A 25,300-nucleotide genomic window follows, 5' to 3' on the forward strand; every position below is an offset into this window, starting at 1 on the left:
CCAGTCAGCTTGAAATAATACAGGTAGTTAAGAGCAGCCTGGGCAACATGACAAAATCCCATCTCTACAAAAAATACAAAAATTAGCAGGGTGTGGTGGGGTGTGCCTGTAGTCCCAGTCACTTAGGAGGCTGAGGCAGGAGGATCACTTGAGCCCAGGAGGGGGAGGTTGCAATGAGCCGTGATCACACAACCACACTCCAGCCTGGGTGACAGAGTGAAACTCTGTCTCTATAACAAACAAACAAACAAACACAAAACAGGTAGTCCTTAACACCAACGTTCAACTTTTTCTCCAATGCTAACTGTATGCCCAATTCCCTTTCTATTGATGGTGAGGCCTTTTGAACTGTTAAAAATTTTTACCAGTGTTGTTTAGAAAACAACACAGGACCTGTGACTGGAAAAAGGTATAATTTTCAGTCAGTTGGAAGATAGGATGTGAGCAATTTCTTTTTATTACGAAGTTTGTAAGTCCTCAGAGCCTACCGGTCTCCTGAAAATGAGGTTTCTAGATCTACCAAGTAGTAGATCAACCATGGTGGGAGGAAAACCAGTCTCTCCCCTGAAGGGTGGATGGGTGCAGGTTGGAAATTCTAGAGAAAGACTTTACCCAGAAACAAGTCGGCTTTTGCTAAGTGGAGGCTGTTGCCAGCATCCCCTTTTATTTTATCACGGTGGTTTGACAATTCATGAAAAAAAATGTGTCTAAGAGCAAATTGAGCTCCTCAAGCAGTAAACATTTAGACATACCCTGTGAATTGAGTTATTGTCTTGGTGGGGAATCTTCCCAGAGTTTGTTTCTCTTTTTTGGAAAGAGAACGTGTCAGCCCGTTTTCCTCCCTCGGGTCTCTCGCAATGGAAGTCTCCCTCTCCCAGTCATTGTCGCGAAGCCTTGACAATAGCCACATGCCTCGGTTATCCTGCAGCAACTTCCATTGAAGAGTTGAGGGGAGATTAAAATTCAACACAATTGGACTAGATAGAGGGGTAAGAGCTGTGCCTTCAGCCAAGGGAGCTGCTGTCTCCGGGCTCGCAGGGTAGGAGAGGGCCATGCGCGGTGGTTTTGGGTGGGTTTTGTGGGGGAGCCAGGGGTCCCCCGCTTGGGGACCTCCGTGCTGGGCATCCTGCACGCTTTGGACGCGCGCAGCCTCACCGGGAGCGAACTTTGTCTCGCCTGAGGGTGCCGCGGAGAGGGGCTGGGAAGCCGAGCCAGCTCTGAGGGCGACTGGGGGCGTCCCTGGCTTTCTAGGGGGGCGGGGGCGCGCATTGTTGTCCAGGATCGGGCGGCGCTCGGAGGCCCCGCGGCGGGCGGTGGCGGCGGCGGTGGCGCGCGGTGCCCGCCTAGCACCCGACCTAGCGGCGCGCCGGGGGCTGGCTCCGGGCGCGCTGGGCGCACCATGCGGCGGGCCGGGCGCGGGCGAGGGGCGGGCCGGCGGCGGGGCTCCCTGGCGCCGGGCCAGGCTCGGCGCGAGAGGCGCGAGCGGGCTATGGGCTGACGCCGAGGGCCCGCGGCGGGGGCGGCGGCAGGGACGGGGCGGGGGCGCGCCAGCTGCGGGCGCCAAGGCCGCCTAGTAGGCCAAGGGCCTGCGCCCGGGCGAATGGGACGCCCGTTCCGGGGGACCAGCGGCTTCCAGCCTGAAGTTCTCGGCTCCCTTGGAAGCGCAAAAAATAAAAGGTAATGTGTCTTTGTTTCCCGGTCGCGGTGGCAGGGAGGCGACTGACGGCAGCCCTTCGCCTTCCGTGTTTTCGCGCTGGGCCGGGGAAAAGGGACGCGCCGCTGCTTCTTTACTGGGGGCCTGGAGTCGTTTATTTCGCGTATGTTACAGTTTTAAAATGCAAACCCCACGTGGGGCACATACTGTGCGTTCTTCTGCAACCCTCCCCCCGGCACACACACACATACTTTCCTTGGGCACCTCAGTCCCACGCTGTCTGAATCTACCCGGGGAGATAGGAAAGGACATGGCTTTAGGCAGAGATGGGTGGGCTTTTTTTAAAACCATTTTTTGAGAGTGACAGGGGAACCCTTGCCTTTGGGTGCAGGACAGGGCGTTTCAGACAAGGGTGGCGGGGGCCGGCAGCCGATCGCCGCTGCCCGGGGCTGCTAAGATGGACTACTTTTTACGTTCCAAATGGCTGCAGCAAGTTTCATGCAGAGAAAACGGACGCTCGGAAGGGGAGGAGAACAGAAGGGAACCCCCTTTAGTACGTGCTCATTTAAAATTGGCTAAATGCAGTGCTTCTATATTGGAGGCAGCTGCTCAAATGTTGGTGCACGTTGAATTCAGAAAAGATTCCCGGTGCTGCACCGAGAAAGCTGTGTGGGCTGCCTGTGCGTAACGAGCGACTTGGTGCCTTTTTCTCCAGTACCCTGATAGCAGAGTAACTGCTCGTAGATTCAGGCGTATTCTGCGAAATTTCCAAGGGATGGCTGTGCTAATAATAGCTCTGGCGGCGGCTTCTTAATAGACATCCTCATTCTGAAGGATGCAGCCATGCCAGCCCCCCGGGAAGTGCAGCTTGCTGAGAAACGAGAACCAATGCCCGCAAAGGACTCCCCGACCCCACCATGAATGGATGCGGCTCTGGCTCCCCTATGAATGGAGCATCCCAATGGAGACGCTGCTACTGCTGTTTCTGGCTTCTTTCAGTTTGAATCTTCCTCACAGATAGTGATGAAAGGGGTTGCTCTGAAAACCTAGCTAGGCACATTTCTAAGTCTGAGCTGGTCAGTGGTGACAGCCTGTTCTATCGGGAATACATCTGCCTTGACCTGATTGAGGGTTCAGTTGCTGGTACCCCCCTTCCACCTCTGCATCCGTAAGTCGTCCTTTTCCACCAGCATGACTGATCTGTGGGAAAGCACCGCTCAGACAGCCCGGGACAAACTGCTGACTTCATCCCGGGAAGCCACTGCTGACCCTGGGGAAGTACTTTAGAAACTGGATACAGTAACCTGTCCCTTAGACTTCATGAAACTTAGCTGGGTATGCTGTCCTTCAAATGTGCAGCCAAGTGCTTTTGCATGGGGGGCAGCAGTCGGAGAGAGGAAGACACATTTCGTTGTTTTGTTTTTGGTCTTTAAATTGCATCAAACCCATTCATAGCATTAAGCTCCATTTATGTTGGAGTGTGACTTGGACAGAGCCAGAAGACCAAAGCCTCAAATCAACAGAAATCTGGTTTGGTTCTCAAAGTGTTCCTTGTCTCTTGCAACCTAGAAGGTTAGGAGGTGAGCCAGTTTGTACATTGTCTTCTGTTAGATCCGTTCTGTTGCAAAGGAAGTTTGGGTTTATTTAGGGCACAGCAGGAATGAGGGTCCTGTGACAAATAGGTTTGAATCCACTTGGTCCCGAGAAGTTAAATAGCTGCAATTAATTTAATTGGAGGCAATATTTGGACATGCTTTGAAATCAACGCTGTATTGTCCAGCCAGTGAATACAATGTTGCCTCCAGACAAGTTGGAAAGAACCTATGACTGGTGTATAAAGTTGTGTGGGTAGAAGTAATGTTTTAGGGAGAAAAAATTAAATTCTTATTCTTTCATTAAATGGGAATTGTTTTAGTAGGAATGAGAGTCAGAAAATCTCTCCACCCTCTTTTGTTCTGACCAAGTGTGATCTGCCGCTGCTATTGCTATATTGTTTTTGGCATTTGTCTTGAACTGATTTTATTAATAAGACTTGTTATTTATGGCACAGGTTCTCTTTGTAATTTGTAGACATTGTTATCAAGTCCCCTGATAACCTGGCAGGTGGCTGGTACCATTAGCATGATCTTGTCATTGGGGAAACTGAGACCCCTTGAGGTTCAGTGAGTTGCTGACTTCATAATCCATGAGAACAGCATCCCAGATGTGCACAGCCCTCGATGTTACTGTCACAGCAAAATTATAGCCTGAGGTCAAAGGGAAAGACACCCAGTGACTCCTTGCTTGGTTCTGGAACTTGGGGAGAGAGCTCTGTGGAGTAGCAGATATGCAAGAGTTGCCAAGGAAAGAGCTCTTGAGTCAACCTTAAGGAGTGGATGCAAAAAGTGGGATTGGTTTGTGATGTGAAGGAACGGGATATGGAAGGTTCAGGAGATCTCATATTGAGGGGACTTGCCAGGCTACCTTTGTCTTTAAGTAAGTGTTGGGTGAGACCACCATCAAAGATCGTTACTGCCTTTACTGCATGACTATACCACTTGTGTTCACATTGTTTATGCTGGTGTGTGTGTGTGTTTGCATCCGCACGTGCGTGCAGCATGCTTGTAGTTCAATTCACGTGTCCAGCAAGCCATATACTTACCCCTCATAAGACTTGCATTTAGCCTGATGCATCATACTGAATGAAAGTATAACGGAGCAATTTACAATCTAAAGCTTTGTTCTTAGATATTTTTGCATATTTTAAGAAAAGGAACAGTATAACTTTTGGAGAATTCCTAGTTCAATATGTCAAAATGAGAAATAGACATGCTAACAGGTAACCGGCTTATGAAGTTGTTTTAAACTACTCTCCATAGAATATTAGAATGTCTGAGTCTGAGGTCAGCAGTAACTTCAATTCATATGTCTTATTTTTTGGATAGCACCTGATATGATAACATTTGTGGCAGGATTTCTCTTTTTTGGTTTATTTGTTGTGCAAAATCTCAGCATCTTAGGAGCAATTTCTGGGACCTCATAAGAAAGCAATAGGGTAATGATCTTCTAATGATTCTTCAGTCTAAACCCTAAAAACTACATTCCTCTCGAGCTAAAACAGCAGCTCTCTTACCTTAATAGAATCAGCAAGTAACTCAGGCCCATGTGCCCTCGTGACCTCCCCAGGACACTGCATTTTTATCCGTTCACCCCACTCTACCCATTTATGATTCTGCGCTGTCCACCTCTCTCTGGAAAGGTCATGAAAGGAACAACAACAACAAAAAGATATTGGATGTCTCTGAAAAGTTAGGCATTGATGTAAAAAAAGGAAGTAAAGAGATCATCGCATCAATTGTGGAGGGTATGTAGATATTTGGGTTTTTCCTCCAATAGCAAAATCAGAGTCAGAGAGTGTTGGAAAAGTGGCTACTAAAAATCTGATCTTGTAGGGAAGGGCGTGCTGGATTTTGTCTTGAGGTGTTCATTCCAGCCATAATCAGACTGAAGTCCATCAGTAGTATTTTCCATTGTTTAGTTGTTGTTTTTCCCAGAACATTTCATCTCCAGAGTTGGTACAATAGCTCTTGGAACTTTGGGCTTCGGAGTCATGATTGCACACAAAGGCCAGACGGTTTCACTGCTCTCTTCTGCAAAAGTTTTCCGAATCAGCATAAATCCAGCTTATCAAAAATTCTCTCCACAGCAGTTTCATTTTAGTTCCCTAAATCCATCAGCTGCCACCCTTTCCGTTGTCTCATGGAATCAGCACATCCTTCTCTTACAAGGAATAATTTAGACACACCCTTACATTGGAAGTAACCAGCTCTACCACCAGTGGCATTATTTTAAAAATCCCTATCACTGTTCCTCTCTTACTTTTACAGAAGATGATCAGAGCTGGTGTTACTGTTTAGTACATTGCACTGATGCTTATTTGGGGGGCTAATGAATGTGTGTGTGTGTGTGTGTGTGTTCAGTTTTTTTGTTTGTTTGTTTTGTTTATGTTTTTTGTTTTGTTTTCAGATGGAGTCTTGCTCTGTCACCAGGCTGGAGTGCAGTGGTGCAATCTTGGCTCACTGCAACCTCCGCCACCCTGGTTCAAGTGATTCTTCTGCCTCAGCCTCCCAAGTAGCTGGGAATATAGGCACATGCCACTACGCCCAGCTAATTTTTGTATTTTTAGTAGAGACAGGGTTTCACCATGTTGGCCAGTATGGTCTCGATCTCCTGACCATGTGATCCGCCCACCTCAGCCTCCCAAAGTGCTGGGATTACAGGCAAGAGCCATGGTGCCCGGCCTCAGTTCTTAACTATATCAGTGGAAATTGGGCGTTTTCTTCCCAAAGGTAAACATTCTTCATCTTCCACTTGAAGATTGAAGTCGCTGCTAAGAATAAAAGCCACAACTGTTGGAAAGAAATAGAGGACTATGGGGGATCCAGTTCAGTTCAGTGGCCTTATTACTACCAAAAAATCAAGAAGAAATGAGTGGTAGTCTCAGTTTGAATCAAATCAGAAACCTCTCTACTGATGTACAAGCATAATTAATTCTAATTCAGAGAAGTTCCTTGTAGGCTGTAGCTTGTTAGGAAGGGCAGTCTCTATGCTGTGTGATGTTTTCTGGCTTTTTGTTTTAAAGGTAGCGCTCCGGCCATTCAATGATGCAGTACAAGAAGAAACGTGTTGTCTGTGGTCAAGAGCATTGGTACATCCATACCCTTTGCCCCAAACTCTGACTTACATTCACATGTTCCTTTTTGCTCCTGCCTTCTTGCCAATTATTTGTCAATCCATGGCTACTGCATACATTTTGTTTGCATACACTCACTACATCAACTCGCTGCTCGTGTTGAGCACTCCCCAGACCCTGGTTGTATAAGCAAATCACTGACTGAATGTATCAGACCACACTCCAACATGGATCTGTTTGGACTTCAGAAACCTGAAAAACCAGCCAAGCATGGTGGCATGTGCCTGTGTCCCAGCTGTTCCAGGAGGCTAAAACGGGAGGATTGTTTGAGTCCAGGAGCTGGAGGTTACAGTGAGCTATGATTGCACCATTTCACTCCAGCCTGGGCAACAGAGGGAGACTCTGTCTCTAAAAAAAATAAAAATAAAGGAAAAAAAAGAAAGATATCTGGAAAACCCCAGTGGTCTAAAGCACAGTGTCGCTTGTTAGGCCCACGTGTGTCAAAACTTTTCTTAGCCTGTACTGTGATGTGGCTGCTCTTCCTCAGTGAGTAATACATTACCAACCTCAAAGTCCGGAGTCCTAATGCAGAATACCAAACCTTTTAACGATATTTTTCACTTCAAATTAGCCAAAACCTCTCCCTGCACGCGTGAAGCTATCACTCCAAAATTTCCTGTGGGATTAGCCTGTTCTTTGGTGATGCAGCCTTCTTCGCAGGGTTTTTGCCTTTCTTTGTCCTTGCTGTATGGGGAACGCATGAAAAAAAAAAAAAAACAAAAACTGCAGGTAATGGAGAATTAGTTTGTTAATGCATGACAGGGAATGGAAATAATAATCGGCGAGTTGCCAGGCTGTGCCATTCATAACCAGAAAATGCACAATTACGCTCTCGCCACATGCCTGGGAAGAAGTACACAGATGTGACAAGCCCAAACTAGGAAGCCAGACAGTGCGGGTTCTCCGGAGCTAGGCGACGTACCTACCAACAGCCAGAGAGTTAGCGCTGGCTTGCCCATCTCCCTACTCCCACTGGCCAGCCGTGATAAGTATCTGATATTTATTTCTCTGTTGCCCAGAGAGAGAGAGAAAGAGAAGGAGAGAGGGGAGGGTGATGAGGACATGAAGCAGACACTGATGGAGCACAATGGGGAGCAGTGTTCGGCCTTCTCAATCCCCTTTTATTGGGCTGCTTGAGTGTTTTGTAACAGAAGAACTGCAGAGTGACCAGTAGCACAGATGTAGCCTGCAGGTCTTGGCAGGAAGGGAGAACCATGTACAGAAGGCAGTTGTAACAAGGGCTACTGTTAGCAAGGGCTGCAGCCACGGCTGCAGGGCTGCCCATCAGTCAATGCCTGGTGCAGTCTACAAACCACGTGCATATGTGATCTGGAGGTTATCCAGCCAATCAAACATTTTAGAGAGATGGTGCTTTAGGAATGAAAGGGGGTATCTAGATCATTTTTGCAAATGAGGAAGAGCTTACAGGCATTGAGGGACCTCGCCCTGGTCTCAGCTGCTGCGCCAAGGCTGGTGTCCCTGTCTCCTGACGTGGATCCACGTGGTGCAACCTGGCATGGCAAACAGAGAGGGGAGGATGGCGCCGTCTCGCCCTGGGTTTGGTCATCTAACCAGCTCTGCCACTGCTTATGTGGCCTTGGGTGAATTACTGAGTCTCTCTGAGCCTTGGCTGCTTTACTTATAAGTGACATTCAGAGGAGCAAATTAGTTAATATCTGCGAAGCGCCTAACTCTCAAAAAGTATGGGAGACTCTTTTTTCTGGAGAGATGGGATCTTGCTGTGTTTCCCAGGCTGGTCTCGAATTCCTGGCCTCAAACGATCCTCCTGCCTTGGCCTCCCCAAGCCCTGGGATTACAGGCATGAGCTACTGCATTCGGCAAGGAGACTTCTCTAGAATAAGAGATTTTGTCTTTGTATTTCCCCCTCTGCAACCTGGTTTACTTATATTACTGGAAGGCTCAACGATGCTAACTTTGGGGGGATATGATCCCATCGAGGTAGAAGAAGCCAGCTGGCTGTGGAAGTGGAGGTGCTACCGAAATAAATGGTGTATCCTCACTTATAATACAGTAATCAATTTTATAGACAGAAAGTAGTATACGTGGACAAATGTTAGCTCTGATATTTCACAAGTGTCACCTAGCCTTCCAGAAAGGGTTCTGCAGATAAAGTCATGACCCTAGCCATTCTTACCTTGTTGGGAATAGGGAAGATTTGTGAAGATAGCAGGTGGCAGGATGTAATAGAGTCTTCTAGCTGTGAAAAGGAGTTAGGGTCTATCGCTGGGGCAGATGAGAGAGCCCAGGGGCTGTACTACATCTGGGTCTCCAGTGAGTCCTGGAACATTAAGGTAGAGAAGGTCGGTGGGGGGAGGGGAAGGAAGAAAAGACAGATGCCTTTGCCTTTGACCCAATGGATTATATCACCAATTTCTATGAATTTCTAAAATTCTTTAATTTTCAAAAATGATCAGAAAAAGCTTTTATCTTAAAAAAATTCTAGAAAAGATATAAGAATTACCAAGATTATGTCAATGAATGGCAATTGCATCCTTTTCTGAACAAAAAAAGCAACACTGTAATCACCCCATAATGTTCTTTGTCTACTTCCCATTTATTGCCATTAATTAGGAAAATTTTCAACTCCTATTTATTTATTATATTCCACCCAAGTCATTAATGCAACAAGTTAATGGCAGAAATAAGCCTAGATCCTGAATATGCGGGATGCCTTTTGGGGTGGGTGGGTGTGTGTGTGTGTGTGTGTGTGTTTCTTTTCCATTGCATCAACCACTCAACCACCATGAAAATACTGGGATAGTTTCCTTGTAGTTCGAGAAGTCAGCGTGTCAATTTGCATAATGTTCATCGAAAAAATTTTAAGCACTTAATAACCTTGTAAATGTTAAATAAAGTCAGAAGGAGAGATCATCTGTCTTCTGGAGACTGATTAAACAGGCACACACAGGCAGCAGAAGAAAAACATTAAGCAAATATGCAAACAGGGAGAGTATTTATAGAACATTATATCTGCATCCAAGACTAGGATATATTTTCGGTGAGCCCTAAGGGACAGCTTATGGCCATCTTTTGCCTAGACAGGGTGGAGTGTGTCTGTCATTTGATGGAGAAATTATAAGCTGGTATTTGTTTGTGGTTCCTTCCTTACTTTATTGTGGAAAATATGGCTTTTGTCATCCACAACAATTTATTTCATTTGCCTTCCTGTTCCTAAAGTTGTAAATTAGTCGATAGAGATTTTCTGCCATACAGAGATCTGCAACTTCCAAGTGGGAAAGATATCCAAATACTCAGAGAATACGAGAATACTATCCAAAAACACAGTGCTTTGTTTCTTGTTTTTGTTTTGTTTTGTTTTTTTGAGACAAAGTCTCGCTCTGTCGCCCAGGCTGGAGCGCAGTGGTGCAATGTCAACTCACCGCAACCTCCGTCTCCCAGGTTCAAGCAATTCTCCTGCCTTAGCCTCCCGAGTAGCTGGGATTACAGCCACGCACCACTACACCCAGCTAATTTTTTGTATTTTTAGTAGAGACGGGGTTTCACCATGTTGGCGAGGCTGGTCTTGAACTCCTGACCTCAGGTAATCTTCCTGCCTCAGCCTCCCAAAGTGCTAGGATTACAGCCGTGAGCCACTGCGCCTGGCCAGTGCTTTGTCTCTTAAGCAGCTAGATCCTCCTTTGCTTCTTGCCAATGAAACTGACCACGCTCCTAGAGAACTGAAAAAACTCAACTAAAAAATTCCATAAACTGGCTGGGTGCAGTGGCTTATGCCTGTAATCCCAGCACTTTGAGAGACCGAGGCGAGAGGATCACTTGAGGACAGAAGTTCGAGACCAGCCTGGCCAACATGGCAAAACCCCGTCTCTACAAAAAATACAAAAATTAGCCGGGTGTGGTGGCGTGCACCAGTAGTCCCGGCTACTTGGGAGACTGAAGTGGGAGGACTGCTTGAGCCCAGAAGGCAGAGGTTGCAGTGAGCTGTGATAGTGCCACTGCACTCTAGCCTGGGTGACAGAGCGAGTGTGTCTCAAAAAAAAAAAAAATTATACTGTGGCTTTTGGTTTTGTATTGGATGTAGATAAAAGTCAATACACCAGTGTTCATTTGTAGGAAAGATGGGGTGGAGGAACTCAAGTATCGTGGCTTGCCCTGCTGGCTGGGCAGTGAGGATAAAGAGGGCACATGGCATCTGCCCTGTGCCTTCGCAGCAGACCTTTCCTGAAGGAGCCTGTCCGTCCATCTGGCTTTGAAATGGCTGATTCTGAGTTTGGCTACTGACCAGTGTTCCCTAAATACTATTCCCCAAAGCAGCCTCAATGGGTAGGATTCCAGAGCTTACAAATGCTTTGCTGTTTCCCTTTGTGATTACTGGTCCCACCTGTGGTTTTCTCATTACTCCTCTTCCTCTTCCTCCAAGGCTCGGACCTCATTGTCCCATGATGTGACTCACCACGCCTGCCTCGAGCTTCCTCTTTCTAGGTTGGTCGGAGTCGGCTGTTCTGCAGCTAATCTTTCCAATCAAATTTCTCCAATGCCTCGGTCCATACATTGTCTTCCCACATTCTTTTAGGGTGAGGTGCTGACTGCCATTGTCATAGTTTAGGGGCTCTCTTTCCTGAGTCATTATAAAATCATCACAGCTTATCCTTTGGCCAGCTTCCTATACCCCTGACCACATCCACAGCCCCCACCTCTGCACCCTGCATTCTTTGTAGACCACAGTCCTTAGCATGGAAGAAAAAGCCCGTCACAATCTAGAGGCTTCTTATTTCTTAAACATCTTTTCTTATGTTAACCATCACACACACACACACACACACACACACACACACCCTTGCCTCTCCCCAAGCACATTTGACCTCATCTGGACTTCAGCCTTTGCAATTGCTCCCTTCACATTGCCATTCCCCTCCCATCCCTTTCCTGCCTGGGACGCACCTACTCATTCTTTACTTGGAGTGTTCCCTGCTCCTGTTCCTCCAAGCAGAAGCGAGTTCCCCTCCTCTATTCTCTGGAAGCATCCATGCTGGAAGGCAGTTGCAGTTCGATCCTATGGACAGTAACGACCTGTTCACATGCCTCCCACCATCGCTTTTTAGGGATAGGACCATATCGTCTTTGTCATTGACTGCACAGCACCCAGCGTTATCCCTGGCATTTGGCAGGTGCTCAGAAATGTAAATGAGGAACTCATTGTCACGTTGTGATTTCTCCTTTCTTGACTTGTCTGCACAGATCTCTAGGGACTGTTTCCTGCTCCAGCCCAGGGCCCCTACCTGTGGTCAGCTCTTCTCTCTGCTAGGCAGCTCTGCTTTCTCTCTCTGCCTGTTTCTATGTCAAAGGGGAAGAGAATAAGGATAGTGTGACAACTCTCTTTCTCTCTCTCTCTCTCTCTCTCTCTGGCCCATTCTTGCTCTGTCACTCAGATTGGAGTGCAGTGGTGCAATCCTAGCTCACTGTAGCCTCGAACTCCTGGGCTCAAGTGATCCTCCCACCTCAGCCTCCCCGGTACCTGGAACTACAGGCGTGCACCACCATGCCCAGCTAATTTTTTTTTTTTTTTTTTTTAGAGATGGGGGTCTCACTAGATTGCCTTAGCTGGTCTTGAACTCTGACCTCAAGCAATCCTCCCACTTCAGCCTCTCAAAGCTCTGGGATTACAGGTGTGAGCCACCACGCCCAGCCCTCCTTTTTTTCGTATAAAAATGCTACCCTGGCAAACCCCAGCTGGCAAATGGCAGAAGTATTTGAGCGCCACAAGTTCATTCATTCATTCATTCATGCACCCACCCATTCAGTCATTCAACACATACCTATTGGTATGCCTTGTACATTCCAGGAATGTGGCAGTGAGAAAAACCAACCAAGTCTTGCCCCTGGGGTGCTTGCATTCAAAGAGGAGGGGGCAGACAGTCCACATGATCAATAAGTAAGTGACAGAGGATGCTAGAAGCTGGCAATTGCTGCAAAGAAAAACAAAGCAGAGGAAGGGAAGTGTGATAAGTTGCTCTTTTAAACACAGGGGTCTTGTAGACCTGGGGAAAGGTGATCATTGAGCAAAGACTGAAAGGATGTGAGGAGGTGAGCCAGGTGGGTGTCTGGAGGTGGTGAGTATTCCAAGCAGAGGGCAGAATTCATCAAAGGCACTGAGGCAGGAGTGTGGCAGGGAACAAGAGAGGTTGCACCCAGGAGAGGTCCCAGAGCTGTGTGGTACAGGGTGAGGACTGGTGGGAGTCACATGGGCCTTTAAGGCTCTACCCCGCAGGGCTCTCCCCATTGTGGAACTGGGGAGCCTCTGGTCCTACGGAGGCCATGCAGAAATGGTTCGGGTGCCGTGTGGGTGAGATTGCAAGGTGGGCAGAGTTGGAAGCAGATTTGCAAGAATCCAGACAAATGATGATGGTGATGATGATGACGGTGATGAAAAGTGTTCAGGTTCTGGATATTTTGAACACAGAACCAACAGGATTTTCTGGGGGTTCAATGTGGGATATGTGATAAAGAGAAGAGTCCAGAATTTGGGGACAAAAGAGCAGAAAATGGAGATGACAAGGCAGAGCTACCATTACCTGGGAGGGGAAGCTGTGATTTGGGGAAAAGTGAGATCAGGAATTCCATCTGGGACTGGCTGAGCTTGGGATGTTTAACAAGGGACCAAGTGAGGTGTGGAGAGGGCAGTTTTGTGCATAATTCTCTACAAACCTGGGTCAGGGGACACCACAGTGGAGACACAGAGTTGAAGCTCACCCATGTACAAATGATGCTTAAAGCACAAAAGACTGCCAACTCCAGGGTTCAGAACTGAGTATGATGACATCTGGGAAAATGCATAAGCACCAAACTTCAAATAAAAAGAATATAATGTATGAAAAACGGCCAAGTGTGGTGGCTCACACCTGTAATCCCAGCAACTTGGGAGGCTGAGGTGGGAGAATCGCTTGAGGCCAGGAGTTTGAGAGCAGCCTGGGTCACATAGTGAGACCCATATCAAGAAGAAGAAGGAGGAGGAGGAGGAGGAGGAGGAAGAGGGGGAGGAGGAGGAATAAGGGGAAGGAGGGGAGAAGGGGGAGGAGGAGGAGGGAGAAGGGAGAAGGGAGGAGGAGCAGGAAAAGGAAGAGAAAGAAGAAGGAGGAGGAAGAAGGAAAGAAAAGAATTCCTCAATGTGTGAAGAATTCTGTTGAGACGTGCTGTTGTACAAATTGAACCCTCAATGTCGTGCTACTGATGGTGTCTTTTTGATAACGTGAAAGAAATATCTCTCTTTTATTTTATTTTATTTATTTGTGGGGAGATGGGGTATCACCCTGCTGCCCAGGATGGAGTACAGTGGTGCCATCATGGCTCACTGCAGACTGAAACTCCTGGGCTCAAGTGATTCTTCCAACTCAGCCTCCTGAGTACTAGGGACTATAGGCACATGCCTCCATGCCTGGCTAAGTTTTTTAAAAGTTGTTTTTTTTTTTTTTTTTTGAGAGATGAGGTCTTTCTGTGTTGCCTAGGCTGGTTTTGAACTCCAGGCCAAAGCACTGGGATTGCCACCACACCAGGCTAATTTTTGTTATTTTTTTTTTTAGAGATGGGGTCTCACTGTGTTGCCCAGGCTGGTCGCAAACTCTTGGCTTCAAGCAATCCTCCAGCCTTAGCCTCACAAAGTGCTAACTCTCATATTTAAATAGATTTGTTAATATATCATTGACATACAATAAACTACACATATTTAAAATATACTGTTGGATATGTCTTGATACATGACTATACCTGGGAAACCATCACCACAATCAGGAATTGTAACTCTGTACTTTTATACTTTTAGTCAATCATTTGTGTGATGCTCAGGACTAGACATGAGGAAGGATATAAAATGTCATCACTGTCCCTGCCTCATCTGTCTGTCCTGATTTAAAATTCTGGCTTTCCAATACTATTATCTAGTCACAGACTCATTTCCAGGTTCCTTCCTTCCTTCCTTCCTTCCTTCCCTCCCTCCCTCTCTCTTTCTCTCCTTCTCTCTTTCTCTCTCTCTCTCTCTTTCTTTCTTTCTATTTTTTGTGATGGAGTCTCGCTGTGTCGCCCAGGCTGGAGTGCAGTGGCATGATCTCGGCTCACTGCAACCTCCACCTCCCAGGTTCAAGTGATTCTTCTGCCTCAGCCTCCCGAGTAGCTGGGATTATAGGTGTTCACCAACATGCCTGGCTAATTTTTGTATTTTTAGTAGAGACAACGTTTTGCCATGTTGGCCAGGCTGGTTTCAAACTCCTGACCTCAGGTGATCTGCCCGCCTCAGCCTCCCAAAGTGCTGGGATTATAGGCGTGAGCCACTGTGCCCGGCTTTATTTCCAGGTCTTTTCTGAAGGTTTTGCTAAAAATACACTGCACTTTGGTTATCAAAGGGTTTGGTGTGACATGCTGAGCTGCTTCCACCAGTGTCACTGGTTAAACCAGGAAGGCACAAAGATCAGGAGCCCAGCCAGCTTTTAATCAGCTCAGATCCAGGCAAAAACATCTCTCTCCTTCCTTCTTTCATGGAAACAGCCCAAACACTAGGCTCTATTTCAGCTTTTTTTTTTTTTGCTACAAGTAGTCAACACAGTAATTACCTCCTGCTGAAAGCTTTGAGAAATTGTTCTGTGTCCAATTAGAATTTTTGATTTGACTAACAGATACAACATAACATCTTTATTTCTGTAACTGCTTACTAATGATATGCACCCTGGATATATTTAGACTCTCATTTGCCAGGGCCATTGCATTGTAAGGTGCTACGTTATTGTCTGTGACAGCACTTCCACCAAGAGGCTTGATGAGGATGGGGGTGGGGAGACTTTTGGGTTTGGGAGTCCTCTCCCTCGCTCTTTCCACCCCTCTCAGGCCTGACCTTCCATGCCCAGGCTTACATGGGGAGCAGCTCTTGGACTTGTCCCCTCCTGGGAGCTCCTGACATCGGACCAGGCGGCCAGGGGCAGATCTCCATGAAGTGTCTGGGATGGTTCATGGGGCAGCCAGCCAGTGTCAAAACCTGCCCCGGGAAGAATGGAAGGAGGGATCTGCCAGCACAGCTCATGCAAGAGCAAGAAGTCCCTGCCAGCGACATTCCAGCAGAACCCTTTCCAAAGTACTTGGTTATGTAAACAGAAAAGCGGCAGCCTCCAGCCCAGATGGACTGCCCTGTGTGGATATCAAAGTTGCTGTGGAAACTTCACCCCATGGAAGCACCACGGGTCCCCAAGCTCTCCCTGCAGCTCTGCGTTGGAATGGGGAGGGTTGGGGACTTCTTTTTGACCTCATGGAGCTGGGACCTCCGTGTAGGACTGGTGGTTCTCTAGTTCTGGAGCGTCCCTGTTTCTCAGATGTGTCTTGCTGTGATGCCACTAGAAGTTTGATCTGATTTAAGGGTGTCACTGGAGTCAGCTGTCGGTGTGGAGTGCTTCCTGCTAAACGTGGCAGGACTTGGCATCTGAGCATGTGGCCCTTGGACTCAGGCACTTAGTACAGGAGTGCTTTGTATCCAACACAGGTTTAGCAAAGCAGGTGGCCTGGCAGGCCATACTAACTTCATAGGTGGCCATTTTCCCACTGTATGTCAAGAACCACCAAAGACCCAAGGGTGGAATTTGGAAAACTTGCAGATGGTCTAGAATACTATTTTCTGCTCCACACCTCTCTGGGAGGCAATGGAGATTATGACTATAGTAGTATACAAAGAAGATTGTTTATGACAAGGAGAGCCCATTCCCCAGCTCTTACCTATGTGGCTTCACCCACCACTGAGGGTAGATCCACATTGATTCTGCTTGTCACATAGGCATGTGAATGACAAATAATGCATGTGTCCCTGAGACTGACTTTTGGGGCATATTTCTACAGAATAGACAAATTAGAACATATTTCACTGAATGCAAATTAAGTTGTATAGTACCTATATTACATAATTGCCCTTGAAATTATATATATAAAGATACATGCTATTTAAATATATGTTTATTTTTCATATAAAATATTTATTGTGTGCCTATTATGGCAGTCACATCATTCTATTTTAATCACACATGTTATTGTTTTAGTATCAATAAAATGTTTACAACTGTGAAAACTTATTGTATAATAAGACCCATAGTTGTAAATAATACTGTGTCTCCTTCCATTGATCACAACATAAGCAAAATTTTTTAAATTTCATTTAAAATGACAGATTAAACTGGACACCGAAACAAAGTGGGCAAATTCATGTTACCAGAAAATGTTATTAAGGTTCTTGGTTACTGAGCACATGAATTCTCTACCAAACCAGCAACAGATGCCTGTAACTCTTTTGCACAGCATTATATTTTAAATAGAGGATGTTCAACTACACGTTTATACGAGAAAAATTGGTAGCATAAAAAAGTAGAAAAATGTATTTGTGCCTATCAGTCTGTACTGAAATTTTTGTAAGCCTTCTGAAGCACTGAGCGAATGTTGTAAAAATTTGTTTCACCAAACCACATGTAATATTGTACCAAGGAAACATCACAAGTAAATACATCAGCTATCAGAATGAATATATTTTCTTGGAACTCTTTGTTTCTAGCTGTGCCTATATATCCATGTCTTATACATCACAACTTATTGGAGAGGGAGGGAAGGGATCTTAGAATCCGTCTGTCCCTGAGTTCTGTAATCCTGTCTACAACTTCCCTTGCTAAAGTCTCTGGTCCCTTCCTGATGATTTGCAGTGATAATGGGACAACCCATTCCATTTTGAACAATGATGCTTGTTCAAAAGCTCTTCCTTCTATGGAATCCGAATGTATCTTCTGGAATTTCCCCTCATTGGGTCTATATTTTGCCCACCAAAGCAAAGTTAACCAGCCTTCACTTTATACACATCAGATTAGCAAGTTCCCCCGAACCCCCATTTGGGTAAGCCCAGGACAGTCCTAGTTTATACCTGTTCTCTCTATGTAATCAATAATAGCCTCCCTTTTGACTCACAAGTATCTGTATGGCCAATAGGTTGTATGGTCACGCTACCACTAGAGCTTTTGATATGTAGGCCACCAATGCAGCTTTTCCCTCAGTCCCGGGAAGTACTGGTTTCTGGACCTTCACCCGGTCTAGTTATCCTTCTTTGGTCTTTCTCCCGTTTCTTTCATTTCTTGTGTAAAATATGGTACCCATAACTGAATACAGATTTCCAGAAGTGGTTTAACCACAGTAGAATGCAGGGCACCTCTTAATTCCCTTATTCCGATGCTGTGCTTCTAGCACATGCGTGAAGAGTAGGACACAAAACCGTAAACAATATGACCCCAACTTTTACATTTTGAAGCTTCCATCCGAACCTCTTTGCCCTCTGTAAATCTGATATGCATGCCTTCTGTGTCCATTTACAAATCACTGGGGGGAAATACATGGATTGAGGAAGACAAGTTCTACTTTAATATCACTTTGCAGTTTTCCAAGTGCTTGTAGATCTTGCCGTTGCAACGCTGTCTCCAGACTCCCCTCATTTTGGCCTCATGACGAAATTGACTTGAAAACAGTGTTCAGTGGCTATTTCCTATTTCAAGCGATTTAGCCATCCTCACTCAGACAATTAGCTCCCCCTTCTTTGTTTTCATAAAGACGGTGTCCAGCTGTATTTCTCACTGCTTCCTCATCCGCCACTGTGTCCTTCAGCTCATTGCCTGGGTGACGTTTCCAGAACATTCTATGTTCTCTCCCATTTCATCCCTTCTTACCTGAGGTTGCTGTGTTCTGCAGATATCACTCCTTCCCTGGGGTATTGACGGATCCACCAGGTGTGAGTTAGGGTGTCCCCCCATCCCCATCCCATAGCATCTTATACTCACCCCTATAGTCACACTGATCACTCTGCAACTGCCTGTTAACTTGGGTATTTCCTCTACCGGACATAGAAGTTCCTTAAGTATAGGAGCAAAATCACATTCATCATTACATATCTAATAAGATCCCTGGCACATAACAAAGATGCCATAAGCACTTGAGTGAACACATTGTGGTGAACATTGCTGTGAATAATTCTTTATTCTATTTCTCTTGTTTCAATGGGGAAAATTCCTAGAAGAGAAATGACAGAGCCCAAGGATCTGAACTTTTTAGCCGTTTGCATTCTATTTCCTGGAAGGTGTTAGTGGTCTTCTAATTAAGTTGTAATTATCTACTAATTAAACGATTTTATCTTTAATATAGTAATTCCCATTATAGTTGTTACAATGCCTTCCTGAAATTTACGTTAACCTTTTACTTTTGCTTATGGGGCCTTGTGGAGTATAATTTATTTTTTAGAATGATCTTTATGGTAGTCAAATCTATAATTTTTTCCTTTTTGGCTCATTCATTGCTTTTAGGCTTAGAGAAACATGATAAATAATCATCTACCTGGTTTTAAAATTTAACTTTATAAACTACCTAGGATTTATTTTGGGGAAAGGGTGCAGTTCATTTATATTCCTTTCATTTCCCTCTTGATTGAGAAGAATGAAACAAACAGAAGCTGAATTGTTCAGCAATTCCTCTTTTTTTTTTTTTTTTTTTTTTTTTTTTTGAGACAGTGTCTCACTCTGTCGCCCAGGCTGGAGAGCAGTGGTGCAATCTTGGCTCACCACAACCTCCACCTGGCAGGTTCAAGCGATTCTCCTGCCTCAGCCTCCCAAGCAGCCGGGACTACAGATGTGTGCCAACAAGCCCAGCTAATTTTTGTATTTTTAGTAGAGACGAGGTTTCACCATGTTGGCCAGGCTGGTCTCAAGTCCTGACCTCTGGTGATCCATCTGCCTCGGCCTCCCAAAGTGCTGGGATTACAGGCATGAACCACCGCACCCAACCAGCATCTACCTGCTTCAAACAATATTTCCATTCGCTTCCTTGCTCTTCTTGCTTTGAACATATCTTTAAAGGTTCTTTCATTGTCCTTAGACTTTCCTAGTTTTAAATATCAGTGTCATGACTAGGCACGGTGGCTCAGCCTGTAATCTCAGCACTTTGGGAGGTCGAGGTGGACAGATCACTGGAGGTCAGGAGTTTGAGACCAGCCTGGCCAACATGGTGAAACTCTGTCTCTACTAAAAATACAAAAATTAGTGGGGCATGGTGGCCAGTGCCTGTAATCCCAGCTACTCGGGAGGCTGAGGCACAAGAATCACTTGAACCTGGGAGACAGAGGTTGCAGTGAGCTGAGATCGCACCATTGCACTCCAGCCTGGGCGACAGAGCGAGACTCCGTCTCAAAAATAAATAATTTAGATAAATAAATATCCGCGTCAGCTTTCCAACTCTCTTCCTGTAAACTTGTAGTGCACGAAAAATGCTGGAAATATTTCTTGTACGTTGTGTGCCCTCCACACTTTGTTCTACTACAATCTAGTCTCCTTTGCGAGTTCTCCAGCACACACCCTGTGTTCTTCACGTCTCAATCTTCACTTCCTCATTTAATTTTATTTTTATCATGTGATCAAAATTTTATGTTTAAAGTCACCATCCCATACGAACCAAATTTTTTTAGATCCAGAGAGTCAAACTTTTCTTTTTTTCTTTTTTTCCAGCCTTATCTTTTTTTCTAGGCTTTTAAAAACTGTCTTTCTGGGGTCTCCATTTAACTATTCTATTTTTTTCTTTTCTTTTTTTTGAGACAGAGTCTCGCTCTTTCCACCCAGGCTGGAGTGCAGTGGCGTGATCTAGGCTCACTGCAACTTCTACCTCCTGGGTTTCAGTGATTCTTCTGCCTCAGCCTCCCAAGTAGCTAGGACTATAGGCGTTCACCACCACGCCTGGCTAATTTTTGTATTTTTAGTAGAGATGACGTTTCGCCATGTTGGCTGGGCTGGTCTTAAACTCCTGGCCTCAGCTGATCTGCCCCCCCTCCGCCTCCCAAAGTGCTGGGATTACAGGTGTGAGTCACTGCACCCAGGCTTCATCTAACTTTCCTTTTCTACTCTAAAAATTCCAAGTACAGTCATCAAAACAAAAGGTAGATATTTGCCTTTCCCTTTGAAAAAAGCCTCTCATTCTATCCCAAACAAACAGACAAACATATAAACAACCTCTGTCACTCATGCTGAAGCCAGAGTTCCATGTGGCAGAGAACAGGTGTTATTTTCCATCTTTCCTCACTGTTCCCCAGGGAACAGCTGAATGTTAGGTGGGTGTGTATGTTCTGGCCGCTTCTTGCATGTTCTGTTTCTTTGGGGTTTACACCTCTCCCAGCTGCGCTTGCAGAACGTCTGCATGAACGCATGTGCTGTGAATAAGAATTACGTGCGTGCGGAAGAATCTGGACATTTTCCCACACATCGTACGTGGGTATTCCTAAACCTCCTTTCTTAGGCCAGCTCCTGTATTCCTTACATCTGCTCTCAATGTAATGATTGCCGGGTGGCACAGGATGGCCCTGGGAACCACAGTTACTGGGAAAAAGAGCTGGGCTTCCAAGCCTCCTGTCTGAATGAAGTACCCTCCTCTACAAATGACCAGTGCCCCCACAGCTTCATTTTGTGAGGGCCTGGCACTTGCTGAGTCCCTGAAGACAGCCATCCCAATGCCGCCTGCCCAGAATTAGCCTCCTCACCCATCCAGAGCCACAGGAGACCTGGCATGAGGGGACAGAGACCTGCAGTGCCCCCGGGCCTTCCTATAGGAGAAGGGAGCAGCGCATTGGATCAGGGCCTAACTCCACTGTGTGTAGGCGGCAGTCAGTCTTTCAGCATTCAGCGTTCTGCACTTTTTATGTGTTTTGACTTATTTGTTCCTCGTCACAACTCTATGAGGTAGGTATTGCTGTCATCTCCGTTTTATAGATGAGGGAAGGAGGCCAAGTTGGTGAAGTAACTTCTGGAGGATCACACTCAGCTAGGAAGTGGTGAAGCCAGGATAAGACACAGCCCCTGGTGGCCGAGCTCTGGAGCCTGGCTCTGACCCACAGTAAGCCCCAGCAGTGTGGCCCAGGGAGGGCAGCAAGGGAGGCACAGTGTGTGACTCAGTCCTCCGGGTCCCCCGGTAGCTGGAGGACAGGAGTGGGATGTGTGCCTGGAGCCTCCTCCCCACTCTTGGCATCCCCAGCAGGCCACTGAGTCTGCGAGATCCAAGAGGATCTAACAGCTGTTTAGAGCCCCCTGGCTGTCCCCCATGCCCTTCTCTGCAGGCCAGGCCTGGAGAAGGCCTGGAGCGGCACAGCAGGGAGAACCTGGTAGAGTCAGTGGCTTCCTCAGTCTTTTGTACAAAGCTAAACCTGGGAAAGGGTAAAGTGAGGCGGTCTTTACTTTTTTAAGGAAGATGTTCGTGGTTTTATTGTTTCATGAGGCATTGAAACGGGTTCTGCACAAATCAGTATCTGCCCAGTGGGACAGCTGGTTTCTCCTTCACTTTTTTGGGTTACTAGAGCAACTTGTCAGATTTTTTTAAAAAAACAACAACCTTTCCAAGGCATGCACTGGCATAACACAAACTCTTCCTGTCAGAGGCCGCCAGTCCGGTATCCAGACATCATGCAAGACAGCTCGGTGGCAACAGTGCACCGTGTCCGCCCCCACACAGCCCTGTGCATTTGTGTATATATCTGTTGTGTCTGCAGAAGCGTGAATAGTATTGGGAAGAGGAGGGAGGAAGAAACAGCGTGAGTTCGTGGCTGGGAGGAGGTCAGTGAAGTCGTGCTGGGCAGGCCTCAACATGTCTGTCATCAGGGCGAACCCAAGCATCCGTGATGTCCTCTCATAGGCACATCTGGTGGAGCCCCATAATGGGGTCTTCATTGGCATTTGGCTGGTCCACCACCATGCTGAGGATGCAGTTAGCTGGTGTGGGCTGAAGGTCCTGCCCCATGATGCTGTGCTGGATTTTCTGGAACAGAAGGCTGGATGACTTCTTTACAACGGCAGCTTTCCCCTCGAGCTGCTCTCCTTCCCGCCTAAGGCGTGATATGTGAATGTAAATTGTGCTGAGTTGAGTTCTATTATTATCAATAACTGAATGTTGAATGAAGATGGGTCCAGTCATCTCCCACATGGGCTTGCCTCCTGTTCTGGAGTGTCCTCAGCCTCACTGAGACCCGAGAGCTGGCATGATGGCAGTGGCGGCAACCCAGCATGGTCTTGATGTTAGGTGTCCTAGCAGGAGGGGAGGGGAGGACGGAGCATGACAGCCCAGGGTAGCTGCTAGATAGTGCTGTGGACATGCCTCTTGGGAGGAGAAGGTATGTGGCATCTTTCTCTCAAGCCAGTAATCAGCAAGAAACAGGACCACAGCTCCTTGGGTCACCTGTGTCCCCAGCAACAGGCTGAATGCATGGCGTAGAGGAGACCACAGCTATGGGCTTTGGACTTTGAGTGAAAAATGTGCCTCCAAGCAAAGGTAACAGCATGGGTCAGGCCCCATGGCAAGGGAGAGGGTGGTCCGCAGAGGAACAGATTCTAAAAGGCCCGGATGGCCCAGTCTTGAAACTGAGAGGAGCAGTGGGAAGGAGAGTATTTGAAAAAAAGGGATCTGGTAAGGTGAGGCCAACGTCAGAGAGCCTGTTATCCATGTTCAGACAGTTGCCTTTCACAGATGCTAGCAGCAATATGTAAAGAAGGAAGAATCTCACTCTGCACCTACAGCAGGACTGGCCTCTGGGGCGTTCAGGCCTCTGTCCAGATCTGCCCAAGGGCTGCTCTCTGCCTCCCATTTCTGTTCCCATTAGCCTCTGCCTCTGTTCAGACTGCACAGCACTCCCTCTCTGATCCAGATTCCCAGCTCCCTTTCCTTTGTAAGGACTAGGCTCTATTCCCTTCCCCAGCCCCTATCCTAATAATAATGAATAATAATAATAATAATACAATCCTGTGCTTAGGACGATTAAGGCTCTGTGGCTCTTCAGAGACTCCGGTTGCTCCAGTTGCAGAACCAAAGATATCTGTGTTTCCAGGCTTGGGTGAAAAGTAAAACCTGCAGCTGTGTTGTAAATGAGGGCTTGTGAATAAATCTTCCTAATTGTGTGTATTTCTGGTAGAATAGTGGGTTAAAATCCTGACAATGTATTCGAAATGGAGGTAAAGAAAATCCTGTTTTCAGAAGACACTCTAGCAATGGTAGAACCTAGGAGGAAACATGTTGCTCCAAATTTTAGGGGTCCAGCTAGTTGGATGTCACCCAGAAAGCGCTGCTGCCCACCGGGAGCCTGGAGGCCTTTGTGCACCTGCCCGCCACCTGTGAGCGGCTTCTGCCCTGTGCTTCCCAGTATGGTGTCCATGGTGCAGGACCTAACTCTGGGGCCCATGCCATTGCATCTTCCAGCGTTCATCTGCCCTTGTCATTGTAGTCAGAGCGTTGGCTGCCAGGCGTGAGAAGGGTGATTGTGGACCCGCCCCAGCAGAATCTTGGCCTTCCACATCTGTTGCACCTGTCCATTGTTCACACCCATAGCTTGTTTGGTTGGAAGTTGGAAAGCACACCCCACCTCCCCACATCACACAACTGAGCTGTGGGTAGCAGTTCCTCTTCAGCAAGGTGCCATAACGCCCTCAGGAGAGCTTCCTGCTGTACCAGCCTCTTACCTGCCTGGGTCCACGCCTCGTCGTCTACACTTTAGGCCCAGGGACTGATTATTAATGTTTTCTGACACGCTGCCCTGTAGCATCATGTGGAGATGTTTAATTGCTCGGCCTGGAGGACTTGTGGCTTGAATCACATAGACCGCTGGGTCCCCACACCAGGACTTCTCTTTTGCATTATCAGAGGAAACCAAATTTCCTTTTGCTGCCAGGAGCAGCAGCAGCAGCGTCACTAGGATGTGCTTTCCAAAGATCTGCAAGTAAAACGCCAGCCCAGGCTATGACGTCAGGTGCAAACCCGCAGAAGGTTGAGCTTTGAAGAATGCGTTGCTATTTCCATTTTCTATTGCATCAACATTGTCATGTTAATTTGTTTCTGATAGAGCCACTCACTTGATAACTTCCATCTGGTGTATAAGCTGCAACTGTATCCAGCAGCCAAGAACCTGAAGGACACACCTGCATGTGTTTTGTTTTTTGTTTTTTGAGACAGGAGCTCACTCGGTTGTCCAGGCTGGAGTGCAGTGGCCTGATCTCAATTCACTGCAACTTCTGCCTCCTGGGCTCAGGCAATCCTCCCACCTCAGCCTCCCGAGTAGCTGGGACTACAGGCACACACCACCATGCCCCACTAATTTTCATATTGTTGTTTTGGGGTTTTGCCAGGTTGCCCAGGCGGGTCTCAAACTCCTGAGCTCAAATGATCCTCCCGCCTCTGCTTCTCAAAGTGCTGGCATTACAGTGAGCCGCCGTGCCTGCCCACACCTGCGTGTGTTCTTTTAAATCCAGGAGAGTCACAATAAAGACAGGTGGAATCGTTTGCCAGAGGTCATAGAGCAAAATAGGGGCAAGGTCATCCTCTCTGAGGCTTCTGGTGTCTCGTGCCTGTGTCTCCTTTCCTTCCATTGTCATCTTATTTCAATATGATATCACTTGAGAACCGAACAAAAGTAAGCTAGAGATAAACCAGAGGGAAAAATTATCATAAAAATCATATTACAATGTTAATAAAAAGATTATATAAAATTTTTATAAAATAAAAATTTGTATTAAAAATTTTATTAAAAAATTACAATCAACCTTTGGCCTTTAAAGGTTTTGGGCAGATCCCCCACTTGCCCACTGTGGTAATGTGTGTTATTTCGCTGGCATAAGTGAAGTGTGGACAGGGAATTGATGAATTTTATTTTTGAGATGAGGTCTCACTATGTTGCCCAGGCTGGTCTCGAACTCCTGGGCTCAAGCAATCCTTCTGCCTTAGCCTCCTAGGTAGCTGGGATTACAGGGGTGAGCCACCATGCCCAGAGAGATGAATTAATAAACATATATATTATTTATTATATATTAGATTATATTATATATTATTTATTGTATATTATATATTATTTATTATATATTATATTATATATA

General features: G+C 46.4%; 1 protein-coding gene across 3 annotated transcripts in view; it reads left to right on the forward strand.

Moving 5' to 3' along the window:
- The window catches only part of FRMD4A (FERM domain containing 4A), a 692,562-nt gene that overhangs the window by 443,663 nt on the left and 223,599 nt on the right, over window positions 1-25,300 (forward strand). The window lies entirely within an intron of this gene.

Source organism: Hylobates moloch, unplaced genomic scaffold (genome assembly GCF_009828535.3).
Source record: "Hylobates moloch isolate HMO894 unplaced genomic scaffold, HMol_V3 SCAFFOLD_2, whole genome shotgun sequence".
NCBI classification, from domain to species: domain Eukaryota; kingdom Metazoa; phylum Chordata; class Mammalia; order Primates; family Hylobatidae; genus Hylobates; species Hylobates moloch.